The sequence below is a fragment of the Gasterosteus aculeatus genome, chromosome Y, assembly GCF_964276395.1.
Source record: "Gasterosteus aculeatus chromosome Y, fGasAcu3.hap1.1, whole genome shotgun sequence".
NCBI lineage: Eukaryota > Metazoa > Chordata > Actinopteri > Perciformes > Gasterosteidae > Gasterosteus > Gasterosteus aculeatus.
Window position 1 is genome coordinate 5,623,746 of NC_135709.1, and position 17,177 is coordinate 5,640,922.

Here is a 17,177-nt window from a genome sequence, read left to right on the forward strand (position 1 = left end):
AAAGGTGAAGCGGGAGGAAGAAGGACAAAGAAAAACAACGACACCACATTAGGGCAAGTAAGTACAAATCCAGCATGGCTGTATCACAGCAGGACAGTGCCACTGAAGAGGAGGAGGAGGAACACAGTGGTCACATTTCTGCTCGCAAAAAGGCCCAGCACCCCCAGCTAGATAAAATGGAATTAAAGAAATCTATAATTGGATTTAATGTCACAAAGGTCCTGTAGGGGGGCTGGTTGCCACTTTAGGAAGCACCGATGCTTCAAAACACAAAGTTGTAAGTTTGTAAATAACTACTTTAGAAATGGTTGATTAATAAAATAAAAATTAGTTGTGGATCAGTTCATGATGCAGCTTTGATTCAAGATTCAAAGACTTTTATTGTCAAATACACACGCCCTGTGTATTGAAATTCTTATGCTTGCCTTTTCTGGAAAGCCGACCGGATTAGGAAAAATAATTTTGGGTCACAGATAAGGGAAGATTGAGCAAATGCCTGATGCTTTTAAAAGGAAAGGATGAGGAAGACACACATCAGTCGCAGGACATTATGTTGTTCCTCGGTTCCCTGTCGGCCTCGAGCCATCAAGTACGATTAGATTGACCAATAACGGCTACTGCTTAATCAACAGGTCAATAGGCAATGTTACGCTTCATTCCTCCCATCTTGCCTATTACTTAGTAACAAGGACAGAGGTCTTGGCCAGAATCACGTAGAGACACGATAAAACAAATTCAAAATTAATGCAAACCTTGAATGAGTTATGGCTACACAGTGACCCCACCATCTGTTCGCTTTTGTTGAGGTCCTCGCTACAACTAGTCGTAGAAGAATCTTATTTTTCAAGGAATTATTTATCTGGGACTTGGTCACATCCTTTTCAAATTTGGACAAAACGGTCCCACGGTGATTAAGTTATTAAAACCTTTTTGTTTTTGTGTTACGCTGTTTCCATGACAACTGGTTATTCATATTCGAAATGAAGGTGCTTTTGAGGGAGTAAATATGCTCCAATCTTTACTAAACTTGGAAAACACATAAACAGTTTCCACATCCTCACTGGAGAGAAATTATCCTATTGAGGGGGTATGGGTGTCCGGTATCAATATCAGTGTTATCGGTAGTATGGTGTGTTGTGAGTGTAACAAGTAAACATTCCAAATTTTAAATGTATCATTCTTTGGGCCAAATTGCTGCTAAAACAATATTTTTATCAAATATATTATTATAATATAGATTTTTTAAAATTATATCACACTTACACACATGGTTAATTTTCATCCAACACTAAACAACATTTTTGGTCAATACCGTTCATTTTTTTAAACTTGTTGTTCCTTAGAAGGAATACAATTAATGAAATAGTTATTTAATAAATAATCAATACAAAATACACCGTTTTTTTGTGTGAGCTGTAGATTTTATTGAGGTGTTTATTTTTGCTAATGTAGTTAGGGTCCTCGCTACGACTAGTCGTAGAGGAATCTTTTGTATTTCATGGAATTATTATTATTTTCTCTAAGGAATTTTCCCTTTTTGAGGCCTTTATCATATTCAAAAAGTTGTTAAATTTGGCATGCATATCAGAACTAGTGAAAAATTTGATAATTTTGGGGTCTCGCATTTGAGCATCATGTCCCAGAAATGTCCCTATAGCACCCCCTAAAGGGCCATAATAGGCCAGATGTCCCCCCCGATCCCAATTGACTTGAAATTTGGCACACGTGTGCACTTGGACATGCAAAAAAAAAAGTCAATCATGGTATGCAAATGCACCTAACTAGATTTTCCGTGGATACTTATTGGGTCTATGCGCCCCTGATCCATAGAAATCGTGTTGATATGTTGTGGCTCAACAGCGGCTGTACTTCCTGAGGAGGCTGAGGAAGTTTCGGATGTCCCAAGATCCTCAGCAACTTCTACAGCTGCATCACCGTGTAGTACGGCAGCACATCCACCATGGACCGCAAACGCCTGCAGAGAGTGGTGAGGACAGCAGAAAAGATCATCAAGACCCCACTGCCCTCTCTGCAGAGCATCTGCCACCGCAGGGTTCACAGGAGAGCGGCCTCCATTCTCAAAGATCCCACCCACACCCAACATGGACTGTTCAAGCTTCTACCCTCAGGCAGGAGGTACAGAAGTGCCAAATGCAGGACCACCAGACTGAAAAACTCTTTTTTCCCCACTGCCATTAGAGCCATCAACAGCAGAGAGGACTATAACCTATAACCAAATTCACAACTGGTCTGCACTTTAGTTTGTTAGAATTTCACTTACTGTTACTGTACTGTTAATTTATATTGCACTCATTCATTTAATTTAAGTTTTTTCTTTTACAACCTGCTCAGTTTTGCACTTTTCCTCCTCCGTACCTTATTTTTATTTTTTATTTCATGTACATCTATGTAAATATTGTATTTTAATTTTAAAATTGGTCGTCTTTCCGGAAAGGCAAGCACAAGAATTTCAATACACAGGGCCTGTGTAAGTGACAATAAAAATCTTTGAATCTTTGAATATCTTCTGGTTTTGAGAAGATATGGGCTAATGAACTTTGCAAGGGGTGTGGCCTGATCTGGCAAGACTCATAACTTCCAGATAATTTGGCCTGCCCTTACCAAACTTGTTCCACATGTGAACGTTGAACCCCTGAGCACACCCTGATTTTTTGAGAATATTTGAAGAATAGGTTCGCTGCTATTAATTGTTGAAAATCTGCCTTTTTGGCCTATTTTTGACCTATTTTCATGATTTCTTGAGTTGTAAAAGACCGAAGTCCTCCCAGGGATTAAACCCAGATCTTTTCAAATTCGTGCATTTTGATCTTAAGGACCTAAGATCTAAAAATTGCATTTTGGCGGAAGAAATTCAAAACTCTGTGTAGGGAGCATTTTCAGAAAAACACCATTCGCCATTAAAATTGAAGTTATTTTAACTTGACCATACTTTATCTAATCTGCTCCATATTTCTCATAAAGCATGAACTTCTCACCCTGTAGACATCCATGAGATCATTTTTAACCTTAGTCATAGCGCCACCTGGGGAAAACAGGAAGATTAATGTTTTTTATTCTACACTTATGCTCCTCAAAGGTTAATGTGATTCCTCTCAAAATTTCTTCACTGTGAATATTATAAGAATCTGATTACCGGCGGCGAGATGGTGCATCGGCAAAGTTGATCCTTTGCCAAGAACAACTAAACCGTTGTAACTCTACTCCACATCATCAGATTCTTTCCAATTTTCACATGTTTGATGAGACTCTGGGCCTGAAGAGATGCTTTCATTTTGGAAAAGTACATCAGAATGTCCTGGTTGTCACAGAGTGACACTGTTCCGTTTTCTCCCCACGGAAAGGGCAACCCGGCACACATAGGACTTTACTCAAGATTCCTCATTTGTTTGTTTATTTCTTAAAAGGGGAACCAGGTAAAAAACCTGGAATAATAAGAAATGCAATACTTAAATGTCCATGTGCACACCACAACCAACACAGCTCCCCAGTTCTTTATCTTAATAACATTATTCAAAAATACAAATAAACATTATTAATATACTATAATCCACCATCATCAGTTTCGTTATTTGCATGTACACATTCAATCATTATGCACCACATTCACATGCATGCAGTCTTTTCTTAGCAGGAAACTACAATTCCCAAAATGCCCCACGGCAAACCAGGAAGTACCCACGTCACATAGCAGTCTGGCTTATATGTTTAAAGTATGAAACACAAAGAAAGTAAACACAGCAGCAACACATTTAAGGTGACATCAGACAACATGAAGCGTACATTATAAAGGAGACAAGACAACATTGAAAATCAAGAGAGCTTACCAAGTGGCTGCACACCGGGTTGGAAGTCGTTACCAACTAAGTGAATCGCGCTTCCTTTTCACTCAGTAAACACTGGTCACGTGACCTCACAGCACACTCCTCTCTTAAAGGGACACTACACTATTGCCCTGCTACCTCAAAGTTTCTCCATATAATACTGGCATTTACATATATAGCTCTGGCAGGTAAACATTTGATCACACATATAAATCCGAAATAACAAAACGTCATGAATTAAAAACTCCACAGAAAACACAACACCTCCCACTTAAGTTCCTGATGTTATCCAGGGAACTTACTAACTCACTTAAAAAGACCCTTTTTATTTATTTATTTATTTATTTATTTTTTATTTTTTCTAGAACCCTTAAATGTGCACAATGTCTATGTGTAAGCGTCCGATGAAGGCACGACTGACGGGGGAACAGTTTAGTCCACTGTCCAAGTCAATTACATCCCTTTGGCAGGTATGCAGTGTACTGCCCGGGTATGCGAGGTATGGAATGTGAGTGCTCTTCTTCATGTGTGTGCAACGTAATTGGCCTGGTGGCAGCGCTAGGCTTGCACCACGCAGCCAACAGGGCTAAGATGGTAACAGGGTGACAGGGGCTTGGCCGGTGAATGAGAGGGGTTTGGGACGATGCCGATGTCATGGCGGTTTGGGTGGATGAGTTTTGTCCTCCACTGGGAGAAGGACCACCAGTCTTCTCACGTCTCTCCTGATAACCGTCATGGGCAGCGAAGAACTCCTCTTCTTTTGGCCACCCGCCAGGGATACAGGAATTCCAGCGCACGTTGCAATGTCAGCGTCCCTAACAATCCCTTTACTGTCAGGATAAACTGTCAGAATCCGGCCCAGGCGAAACTGCCCTCTCAAAGCATTTGGGTCAGCAATCCAGACGAGGTCGCCGACTTTGACGTTCCTCTCCGTCCGGTGCCACTTGTGTCGAATGAACAGATTTGGGCCAGCTAGTTCCCTCCACTTTGCCCAAAACCGGTCCACTCCGATTTGAATAGCCCTCAGACGACGCCAGGGATGAGTGTCTAGGTCCAGCCCGCTGGTGTCTCCTCCAAGCGATGCTCGACCCAGTATGAGGGAGTTAGGCGTTAAGTACTCAACAGAGTCCTCCTGTTCTTGAGCTCTGGCATCAATTGGGCGTTCGTTTGTCAGGTTGGCTGCCTGATAGAACAGAGTTTGGAGCTCCCCCCATGTGAGGGACCCTGTAGTTCCTCCTAGGCTTATCAGCGCCTTCTTTAAAAGCTTCACAGCTGCCTCCGCAGCTCCATTCCTGTGGGGTGCATCTGCAGGGTGAAAATCCCACTTCCATTCAGTCCCGTTCTTAGCAGCCACATCTTCTATAGACGCAGCCTGCAAGCAAGCCAGATGTTTATGCAGCTCATGCAGAGCCGACTTGGCCCCAATAAAGTTGGTGCCTCTGTCGGACCATAGTTTTCCTGGATGCCCCCTCAGAGCAACAAAGCGGGAGTATGCTTGGAGGAAACTTTCTGCCGACTGGTCATCGGTGAGGTCCGCATGGACGGCTCTCGAGGCCATACAACAGAAAACAATGCCCCAGACCTTCTTGCTGGTCCTTCTTTTAACCGCGTCTTTCACCTCGAAGGGGCCAAAAAGGTCGAGGGTCGCATTTTCGAACGGGCTTGCCCTACTGGTACGCTCTTGAGGGAGATCACTCATTACTTGCTGACACGTCTTTGCTCGTTTCTTTCTGCAGGTGACACAGTTGTTCAGCACCTTCTTAACTGTTCTCCGTCCCTGCATGATCCAGGCTTTCCTCCTTGTCCGTAGAAGGGTAGAGGCAACACCTTCATGGTTTTCTTCATGTGCCTCCCTGGCCAGTAGGGTTGCAAGCCACGACTGGCATGGGATCAGCGGTATAGCCACTCGATCTTCATCCCAGCATTGGATTCTCCCTCCGCAGAGCAAGAGTCCTGTTTTTTCCTCTTCCTGGACAACCAGGCGATCCAGGGTTGCGTCGCGGAACTCAACCCCACACTGAGCTTCGAGAGCTAGATCTTTGAAAGCTGTTACTCGTTCTTCCACAGACAGACATGGTCTTGCCTCCCACTTTGACCGAACTGGAGCCTGGCTGTTACCCAGCCAGATTCCTACTGCTTGTCTCACCCAGGCGATGGTCCCACACAACCGTGCAAGTGAGCTGAACCGCTGGGGGTCCACAAGGCGGACAACTGCAACACTGGTTGGGCCTGACCCTTTCCTGGGCAGGGCTTCTACTGTGACCAGTCCTGTGAATGCCTTCCTCCGAAGTCCCCCGATCTCAGCAACCAAGGGATTGATCTCTCTAGCAGTTTTCACCGGCCATTCTGACTCAGGCAACTTCAAAAATTCTGGGCCTTCCTGCCAGACAGATCCTTCAGCAAGCTCCTCCGGGGATGCCCCCCTTGTGATGAGGTCGGCGATGTTCAGTCTACCTTCGACCCACCTCCAGCTATCTACTGATCCAGCCTTTTGGATTTCTCCAATCCGGTTTGCAAAAAATGTCTGATAGCCATAGCTATCCTTCTGGATAGCTCCCAAAATTGTCTGACTGTCAACAAAATGAATCCACTGATCGACCTTAATGTAGCAGTGCTTCTCGAAGTATGTCTTCAGGCGGGATGCAAAGACAGCCCCGCAGAGTTCTGCTTTAATGACATCACCTTTCTGGTCTAGAAGAGTGAGCTTGCCCTTTGATTCAACCAGCTTAACTGCGACTGCATCTTCTGTCTCCCACCGTAGATAAAGAACGGCGCCGTAGGAAGCTTCACTACCATCGGAAAATGTGATTCCCATTGGCCGGCCTATGGCTCCATGAGGTGTGAGACTCCTGTTGAATCGGAGTTGGCCAAGCCTCACATTCTGCTCAAAAAGTTTTATTGCAGCTTCTCGAAGACGTGGCGAAAGAGGGTCGTCCCAGGTGTCCTTGGACTGACGGTCAATTCCTGCTTCCTGAAAGGATTCTCTTACGAGCATCACTCCTCGTTGCTTGGCGGGTGAAGCCAGGCCGATGGGGTCATAGAGCCCCGCGATCTGACTCAGCAGCATGCGTCGAGTGAGAGGGTCGGGGGTGCCGCCTCTGACCTCATCCTCTCGTAGATCCAGACCGGTCCTCATCTTTCCTCGTCTCCTTGAGAAGTTCACAGACGTCAGCACACAGAGTTTGTCAGATTCAGGTTCATATCCCAATCCCAATGCCTTATTCTCCTCATCCCGCATCTGGTTGGGTAGTATCAGGGTCTTGGGCTCTGTTGACCTGACATTGCTGGGGTCAGTGGGTTTCTCACTCCTCCCACTTTGGCCTGTCAGGACCCAGGGCTTGAGGGAGAAACCACCTGCTCTTAGGATTTCTTCCACTCCTTCGGTCATCCTAACCAGAGTTTGGAGATCATTATGCGATGTTAGAACATCGTCCACATAGCAGTCCTCTGTCAAGATTCGGCGCTCTTCAACCATGGATGAAAACTGGGGCAGGTTTGTCGTTTCTCTCATGGCAACCTGAGCGATGCACCCAGCAGGCTTGTCGCCGATGTTGACCCGGACAATGGCAAACACACCAATTTCATCTTCGGGGTTATCCCTCCAGAGGAATCGATGGAGGTGGACCTCTTCGTCCTTCAGCCACACAGAATTATACATTTTCTTCACATCGCCAAGAGCAGCATACAGTCTGCTCCTAAATCTTAGCAGGACACCTCGAATTGGGTTGAGGACATCAGGGCCTTTTTGCAGGAGGTTATTCAGGCTCAACCCTTTAAACTCCTGGCTACTGTTCCAGACTATCCTCACTGGCGTAGAGCTAGAATGAGGATTTGGGGCAACCAAATGGCTGATGTACCAGATTGGGCCATCCCACCGTTTGATCTCTTCCTCTGTGAGCTTGATGGCTGCCCCTCTTGATACCATCTCGCGGATCTGCACTCCATATGCCACTTTCCACACAGGTTCTCTTGCTAGCCGAGCCTCGGTGTTCCGGAAGGTGGCCTCCACTGCTCGGCGGTTATCTGGCAGAATTGCAGGGTTCACTTTCCACGGGTAGGCCGCATCCCAGTGTGGGGCGTCACTGTGTTTGTCCGCTAGCACATAAGAGAGGCAGTCCTTTATCTTTTCTAAGTCCCTTTCTTCTCCAAGGGTCATCTCTCTGCCTCCCGGAGGGCACTTGCTGCACTTGCAGCTCCCGCATTTTGGGTCACACGCTGCCCCGATACTATCCCACTTAAACCACTCAAACACCTCCTTGTTCGTAGCGGTGGTTTTGCTGAGGGTAACTTCTCCCATCCTCATTGGGTCCTCACTCAGGTCTTTGGTGTTCACAAGAACCTCCTTGTACACCATTGAGGATGTTCTCATAGATCTTGCGAAGTGAGTTTCCGACTGATGCAGCGTTAGGTCTACTACCTCGAAGAGATCAGGGTGAGTACCACCAACAGCTTTGCCCAAAGGGCCGTCCCAGAGGACTAGATCTCCCTCCAACTTGAACGGCTGTGGAACTAAACGACCTTCCCTGTGGCTGATTAGAAGATCGATGTGCTCAGGGCGGACCAGCTCTTCTGCAGCGATGTCAGGAAAGATCCTTTGCAGCTGTTGTGGAGTGACCGGCTGACTTATCTCTGCAATACTTTCTAGGCCGTAGCAGAGTAGTTCTTGGTTGTGACTGTCGTTGTCATTCCTCCTATTCCGTGGACAATTAATTTGATGCTCTCACCAATTAGTCCAAGGCGCTGGGCAGCGTTGTTTGTTATGTAGTTGGTGTCAGAGGCAAGGTCGATAAGAGTGCCTATTAGCTGGCCTGAGTTCGTCGTCACTTCCAGTAACATCATTATAACTGGGTACTCTTTCAGTCCACCTCCAGCAGTGCAGATTATGGTTGAGGCTTTGTTGGAAAATGCCTTCCTGAATTCTGCTCTTAGTTCCGGAGTGACTTTCGCCAGGAGCTCCTCTTGCTTGCTGGTCAGCCCGAGGCTTTTCCTCTCCATCCTTCTGGTACCTTGCTCCTCGTGGCCAGCGTCTTTTTCTTGAGCGATGCACTTGGGGCAGAGCAGATAGTGGTGAGGCTCTTCTTTACGGCAGTCCATTTTACTGCAGAGGAACTTTGGGTTGCAACGGCCATCCTTCCAGTGGAAGCACAGGCACCGATTGCATATTCCATGGGTCTTCAGATGGGCTTTCCTCTTCTGGAGATCCATTTCCCTGAAGACTTTGCAGGCAAACAGCCTGCCAGCGTGTGTCTCATCGGCACAGGCTGTACACGAGTCCAAGCGTGGTTTTAACTGAGACGACGCCCTTTGGCCTGAGGTAGCTTTGGAGAATGCTTTCTTAACTCCTCTTTCTGGCTTGTCTGCTGGGCCTTTAACTGAAGAGCTTCCTTCTCTTGGGTTTGGCTCCAGCTGATCCAGCTCCTCCAGGATTGCTTCCTGCTTCTTCAGGAAGCGCAGTAAGCAGTCAAAGTGGTTATGTGGAGCGAAACTGCTCACAGGCTTGGTCTTGTGCTTAATCCATTTCTCCTTCAGACAGCTTGGTAGCTTGCTTTCAAGTGACTGTGCCACCCAATGGTTCCTTAGAACCTCCTCTTCTCCCAGGATCACAAGGTTACTAAGAGCCCGCTCCACTGCTTGGATCAGCTCGATCGCTTTTCTAGGATTATCTCCCTTCACAGGGGTTAGGCCCTGAACCTCTTCTGAGATCTTCAGAACGATTTTCGGCTTGTTCCCAAAGCGGTTGTCGAGGCGCCTGAACATTTCATCTGCCGACGCACAGCTGGACAGAACCAAGTCTCTCTTCACCCTGTCGCTGAGACTTGCTAGGAGGTGGAACCTTGTAACACCAGCAGTCCTCTGTGGGTTCCCCAGCTGTTCGAGCTCTTCCCACTCAGCCTTCCACCGATAATAGTCAGTCATGTCTCCCGAGAACGTGGGCAGGCGCGTTCTTTCAAGACTGATCTGTGGTCTGAAGCCATAAGCCCCGGGATGCACGCCAAGGGTGCTTTGTGGAGGAGCATTTGAAACCACAGGAGCTCTGGTGGGCACATGCGTTACAGTGGGGTCTTCGGGGGCTTTTGGGGTCTTTTGGGGGTGCGTGCCGGACTTGCTACGTTCTTCATCAGAACTCCCTTCTTCAACCTCTTCCTTCCGCTTCATCTTTTCCCAGCTCCGCGCCCAGTCATGTAGTCTGTTGACCAGCTTGTATAGCTGCTGCTTGTAGAGTGTTATCTTGGCTCCAGAGACAAGACTTTCCCATTCAAGCGCTTTTAGCTCAAGCATTTTGATCCTCTCCAGCAGACCCTCCCTCAGGACTTGAAAGTCTTCCTCCGGCAACTCTTTCACCTCAATGTTCTCCATTTCAGCACATTTCTCCTCTGCACCATCAGCATACAATTTAAGGTCAACATAAGCAAATTTGTTCCATAATGTCTCCTTCGCGAGCTGGAGCGTTTCTGTATAGGTGGCAAGGCACGTCGCCATCTTCTCCTCTACGTGAGCCACTTCTCTGCTTGATTTTTCTTCGTCGCCTTCCACTTCTCCTAGGGCATCAACATATTCGAGACCAGTGTCGTGGAACTTTCCAAAGTCCACACCAAGTGCTCTGATCTCGTCGATCAGCACCCTTTTTTCTAGGAGGTCTTCAGTGAGGGACAGCTTTTTGGCTCTCTTGGTGAAACACGCCTGTGCTGTTGAGCGCTTTCCTTTTAGAGCCACTAATTCCGCTGAATCCATCTTCCTTTCCCGACACTGACCGAGGCGCTGCTCCACAGAGGGGTCTATTCGGCCTTTTCCTCTTCCTTTGGAGTTTCTTCGCTGGTCAATGCTGCTAGGGCGGTTGCGGACTTAGCTTGACGTGCTCAGAACCGTTGGTTTTTTACTGTTCCGTTTTCTCCCCACGGAAAGGGCAACCCGGCACACATAGGACTTTACTCAAGATTCCTCATTTGTTTGTTTATTTCTTAAAAGGGGAACCAGGTAAAAAACCTGGAATAATAAGAAATGCAATACTTAAATGTCCATGTGCACACCACAACCAACACAGCTCCCCAGTTCTTTATCTTAATAACATTATTCAAAAATACAAATAAACATTATTAATATACTATAATCCACCATCATCAGTTTCGTTATTTGCATGTACACATTCAATCATTATGCACCACATTCACATGCATGCAGTCTTTTCTTAGCAGGAAACTACAATTCCCAAAATGCCCCACGGCAAACCAGGAAGTACCCACGTCACATAGCAGTCTGGCTTATATGTTTAAAGTATGAAACACAAAGAAAGTAAACACAGCAGCAACACATTTAAGGTGACATCAGACAACATGAAGCGTACATTATAAAGGAGACAAGACAACATTGAAAATCAAGAGAGCTTACCAAGTGGCTGCACACCGGGTTGGAAGTCGTTACCAACTAAGTGAATCGCGCTTCCTTTTCACTCAGTAAACACTGGTCACGTGACCTCACAGCACACTCCTCTCTTAAAGGGACACTACACTATTGCCCTGCTACCTCAAAGTTTCTCCATATAATACTGGCATTTACATATATAGCTCTGGCAGGTAAACATTTGATCACACATGTAAATCCGAAATAACAAAACGTCATGAATTAAAAACTCCACAGAAAACACAACAGACACCCTGGGGATGTGTACTATTAGTCTGAAGTGAAATAATCATGTAACTATTCATAGTGTCCTTTTGCTTTTAACCCGAATTTGACAAGAAGTAGTCTCATGAAGGATTTTGAAAGAAATTGGCTCATGTATGGTATTTTGAGAGGCTTTCATTACATCAGAATGTCTTGCTTATCCCTGATTGACACCTTAGGGATGTGCACTATGAACCTAAAGTGGAGTTATCATGTAGCTATTGGTCGTTTCCTTTTTAAATACCATCTGAAATTGATTTTAAGGCTGGTGAATGAGATTTAAGAGAAGGTTTGGTGATCTATGACATTTCGCGTTGCTCCACGCGGTTAACGACAACTGACTCTTGTATGCTTTGTCCGGCGGCCGCAGGAGTTCTTGGCTGCTTATCTAGCCGTCCGGCCTGTGCCCCGACGTGCAGAGTTGCGAGGACCCGTCCAACGCTGCTCGTTTATAATTGTTTCTTTGCTCACCGAGTGACACCCTGGGGATGTGTACACTCTTCTTTGCTCTAGAAAGCAAAAAAAATAAGAATAAGTGGTTATTGTAAGTTACCAGAGCTCAAAAACATGTATTCAACTTTAACTAATTTTACAATAACATTAAAGACAAAACCTGCAGATTCTCTAATTTTGGAGTGTACATAATTTTGGAGCTTTAACATAAGATTTGAAAGAAATTCTCCAAATATCATAACTTCCATAGATTATTATTATTATATATATTTTTTAAGTATATAAACAATGTGTAGTTCAAAAGTTCAAGCTCAAAATCACTGCAAAGTGATGCAACCCAGGGCTGTCGGTTTATTTACCGTTATAAAATGTTGTGGCTTGACATTAATTACTTGTCTGATTAGAAGAAAGGAACTTGAAATTTACTTATTATCCTTGTGTTTATGATTAAACAGGTGTTAACATAACGATACAACATCACTATACTGTATTTTTTGATGTGCACGGAAAAGTCCAAAAAAACAAAGCCTATTAAATGAGGACACGTTCTGCCACATACCATTGTATTTGAACAGCGGTTCCCAAACTCAAGAATGCCGCGGCCCAATTTGAAATCTGAAAATCTTTTGCGGCCCACCCAAACCTTTAATCACAACTCTGATCAAAACATAAACTAGGGATGACCTTAAAAATTTAACTGACTAAAAATCTATTAACCGACAATGTATGTTTTGTATAGCATTTTCTCCGGAGCTCATGTGCCGTGTTTTCTGCACAATAAGGCGCACCTTCAATGAATGACCTATTTTAGATATACAACATAATGGATGGAGACGGTGCTTTCATGGTCCGATCGATGCAGCGAGGTGCGTCCGCTCCCCCCGCCCCCCCCCCCACTTTTCAAAATTGAAAATTAAAAACAGTTTATTTATTTATTGTAAATGACCTCTCGCGGCCCACCTGCAGTACCTTCCACACTTTGGGAATCGCTGCATTAGAGCATATCTATTTCGTGTTTAGTCAAATTTCCTTGTATAATATTCAGCTGAGAGGGATGAGAAAGACATGTAATATCACTGACTCAGATATAGCCACATTCTGTAGAAGCTATGACTGTTAACAGTACAACCAAAACTACAACTATTCATTTTACCCACAGTATTATTGACAATTATAAAGCAGTGGATCACAAACTGGATGAACTTAATACCATATAACCAGATTTTGTATTTTAGATATTTTTCTGCTATCACCATGTTACGTGTGAGGTCGATATGATATAAAACGGCCGTCTGTCTTAGAGTAAACCAATGAGGGAGGCCGGCGGGGGAGAAAAAAAGAGACAATGACAGCTGGACACTGCAATGTACTGTATAGTACACAGAAACACAGAGTAATGACGACACAGAGGAGGTGGATACAAGACACAAACACATGCTGAGACCAGAGTATGGGTTGAAAATGTTTAATAAACATGGCAATGAGAGGTATACAGATGCCAGGATGCAGCACATGAAATACAAACAGCTGGGGATCATGTTTCGTGCTTCATATTTTATTAATTAATTACCACACAGCAGTGGGTTTAAAAGAGGGATTTGAGGATGCAGGATGATCTTTGACCACATGGATAGTTTGATGGTGACATTTTTGGTGACAGCAGCAGCGGAGGACACAATACTACGTCGGGGCACATGAAATTTGAGGCAAGAAGACAATAATGAGGCTATGACACATCTGACAGAACGTAACAAGTTTGTTTATCTCCATAGAGAGTCCGGGCCACCACACAGAGGAGCACAGTCTCTCTCTCTACACTTGACCTTCATGGATCTTCTGGAGGATCTCACCTCTCAGCGCCCTAGGCACAACAATCCTGTTTCCGATGAGGACAAGACTATTGTGTTCTGATAGCTCAGATTTCACTTGGACGTACCGCATCCATTGGGACATTGCTTGTGTGTTCAGGCCACAGTGCTCTGGACCAGTCTTATGCACTGCCGGGGCTTTCTAATGGCATATCTGCTGGCTCCAGTGGTCTTTTGGGAATAAGTGAGTGGTAAGTCTCTTCACGAATGATGCTAACATCCGTCCGTGTGTCAATTTTGAAGTCAACTGCTGTAGAGCCCACCAGCAACTCGACAGCCCATTGCTCTGGTGACCCGTCTGCTTTACTCACTGCCCCAAAAAAGTATGATTGCTGCTGCTCTGTTTGCTTGGTCAACTCACTCACTGCCCTCCTGCTCCTACACACTCTGCTCCAATGACCAACTTTGTTGCATGTATTGCATGAGGACTTTCTGTCAGGGCAATTTTCATCTTTACTGTGCCACGCTTTCCTCACTGTCCACATTGTCCTTTATTTCCCTCTTTTGGCTTACCATAGTGGTATTTGCTGCGCTCGTGCGAAACTTCCTGTATCAATCTTTCTCTCCGTGCATGCTGACTTGCGAAGCAACCTCCTCCAACTGCCTGACCGTCTCTATGTCAGCGCTAGCATCAGGTCCCTTGTCAGCTGCAACTTCTGTGAGACATCTTTGTTGAGTATACCGACCACGACCCGGTCGCGGATATTTTCGTCTCTGCTCGCGCCAAACTCACAATGCTCTGCTAGCTCGTACAAGGCCCTGATAAACGTCTCGACTTTCTCTCCCGGTCTTTGCACATGTAGCAGGTGGCACCATGGGGTGGCGCTCTCAATTCAAGGCTGGGCCCCTATGAAAGGGGAAGGGAATGCCAGTTTCCTGTTGGGTGGCCAGAGTGTTGCAGAACGGTTGCATATTTTAAAGTACTTTGCATGGCAGGATCGGGAAGAGTCCTTGTGTTGTAGTCATCATCCCGCTACCTGCTGGCCTTTATTAGTTTTGATTTTGTTTTCCGTAGTTAGTACATTCCTGGTCCATTGTATTTTGTTCCCTGTATGATACAGATGTAAGAGCGGACTAACTACTTTAATTTTTGTTTGTTTGTCATTTGGTCACTTTCCCTATATGTCTCGGTACTTTCTGCAGTGCTCTGGGTAGACAACCTGATCTTGTGTGAACTAACTATGGGGTGCCGTTTGTAAAATGTCGCACGTTCTAAAATCCTGCGCAGTTTTGCTACATTTAGCATTATCATATGAACAAAAAAGCACGACAATATTCATATGTCACTTTTTCAAACATTTTGAGAGAAATTCATAAAATTATATTATTGCATAAATTTATGCAATAACTTTTCCAAGGATAATGTTTGGCAGTAACACAAAGTTGTTAAATAATATAAATGTTAAATGTAAATATTAATGTTAAGTATAAATATAAATGTAAATGTCCCCCCCCCATCCGCGCCCGTGCCCCCCCCTCCCGCTTCACCGTTGCGGTCATATCCTCGGCGATGGCTCTTAAAATGAGTTTGACACCCCTGCTCTGTAACAAGAGCTAATTCATTTTGACTTGCCAGCTTGCCTTGGGTGAATTACCGTAAATATTCTAAATATTGTAATGTTCAGTCGTCAAGTCTGATATGTAGAGCAGCAGTTCCCAAAGAATGCCGCGGCCCAATTTGAAATCTGAAAATCTTTTGTGGCCCACCCAAACCTTTAATCACAACTCTGATCAAAACATAAACCAGGGATGATTAAATGAAATAAAAGAATTTAACCGATTAAAAAGGTATTAACCGACAATGTATGTTATACCATTTTCTCTGGAGCTCATATCTATTGACTTTAATACTACAAGACGGCGCCCCATTTGTTTTGTTTGGCGGCGCCTTTTGATGACTAACGACAGGCAGACAAGAGCAGCCGTTTCGAGCGAGAGCCTCATTGTTTTATTGATCTGTTCGTTTAAATTGTTTTTGCTTCATCAATTAATGTTTCACATGACTAATGTGCAGCTAGAATTGTTCAAATAATTTAAATATTTTTATATCAATTTCAAACGTTTCAAAATTGAAAATTAAAACCATTTTATTTATTTATTTTAAATGACACTGCATGAAAAGTGGGATTTTCGTCAGTATGCGGCACTGTAGATTGTCGTGGAATTTCAGGTTTACGGCTGTTCACGGCAATTTGCGGGCAACGCCGAAAACTGCCGTAAATTGTCAGAAATTGATGTGGGCCTCCCTTGGCAGTTGTTCCCCCATGACCCCCCTCTTCCTAATTCTAGGGGAGGCTTTGACATGTAAATGAAAATGCTGTGAGCTATACAAATGCAAAACAGGGTCGCAGAGGGAGTTTTAGCCCAGGTGACATTTGTTTAAAAGGTAAAAAAAATCTCTGGTACAAATAGATCAGGCTCAGTAGCCTAATTATAGACTCTTACATTTTAGCTTGAATTGATTCATTTAATTCAAATATGCTAGATTACTGTGTATGCCATTAGCAATGTCAAATGTTATGTAAAAAAGATACACAAAATTACTTCTTTAAAAAATGAGTTTTAATCAAGGTAAAATGAGCATTCCATGCAAACAACATTTGAATCAGAATGAGGGGTCTGTAGAGATCACAGTCTCCTTGAGCTCCACTACAGTGCATAGTGGCAGGACTACAGTGACCTTTTCTTTGGTCTTACTTAAATGCACAGAGGATGTATTAACCACACATCTTCTAGCAATGCGGTCAATTGGCAGAAATTATGCTGGGTATGGCGTATTTGTTCCCTGCAAGCCCCAAACTTCTATTGGCTTTCCATAAAAATGTCTGTCCGGGTGGGGATGAAGCCAGGAAACTTGTGCAAGAACATGTTTAAATGCAGTACCCTTTGACACAACATTAACAACTATAAACTGCTTTATAATGGCTGGTCGTAGTTCTGCTAGAGGGTCAAGGACGGGTTCCTCAAAACTGTTAGTGTTTCCACACCACTTAGGCAAGGCAAGGGCAAGGCAATTTTATTTGTATTGCGCTTTTCATACACAAGGCAGACTCAAAGTGCTTCGCATCATAATATTTCATACAATAAAGTGAAATAAAATGCAGGAATTAAAAGACAATTTGAAACAGCAAATACAATTATAAATTAAATTGTTTAATTAAAGGCAGAGGTTAAAAGTGCAATGTAGGTAAAATTTTGCAGAAGGCGAAGCTGAACATAAAAGTTTTCAGTCTTGTTTTAAACGTGGTCAAAGTTGGGGCAAGTCTTAAATCTTCAGGAAGTTTATTCCAGCTGTTTGTTGCGTAGTAACTAAATGATGCTTTCCCATGATTTGTATTTACTCTGGGAATCA

The 17,177-nt window shown here is 44.3% G+C and overlaps 1 protein-coding gene across 16 annotated transcripts in view; it reads right to left on the reverse strand.

The window, feature by feature from the left end:
• LOC120812329 (tight junction protein 1-like) overlaps positions 1 to 17,177 on the reverse strand; it is a 100,378-nt gene that overhangs the window by 78,275 nt on the left and 4,926 nt on the right. The gene's annotated exons all lie outside the window — the stretch shown is intronic.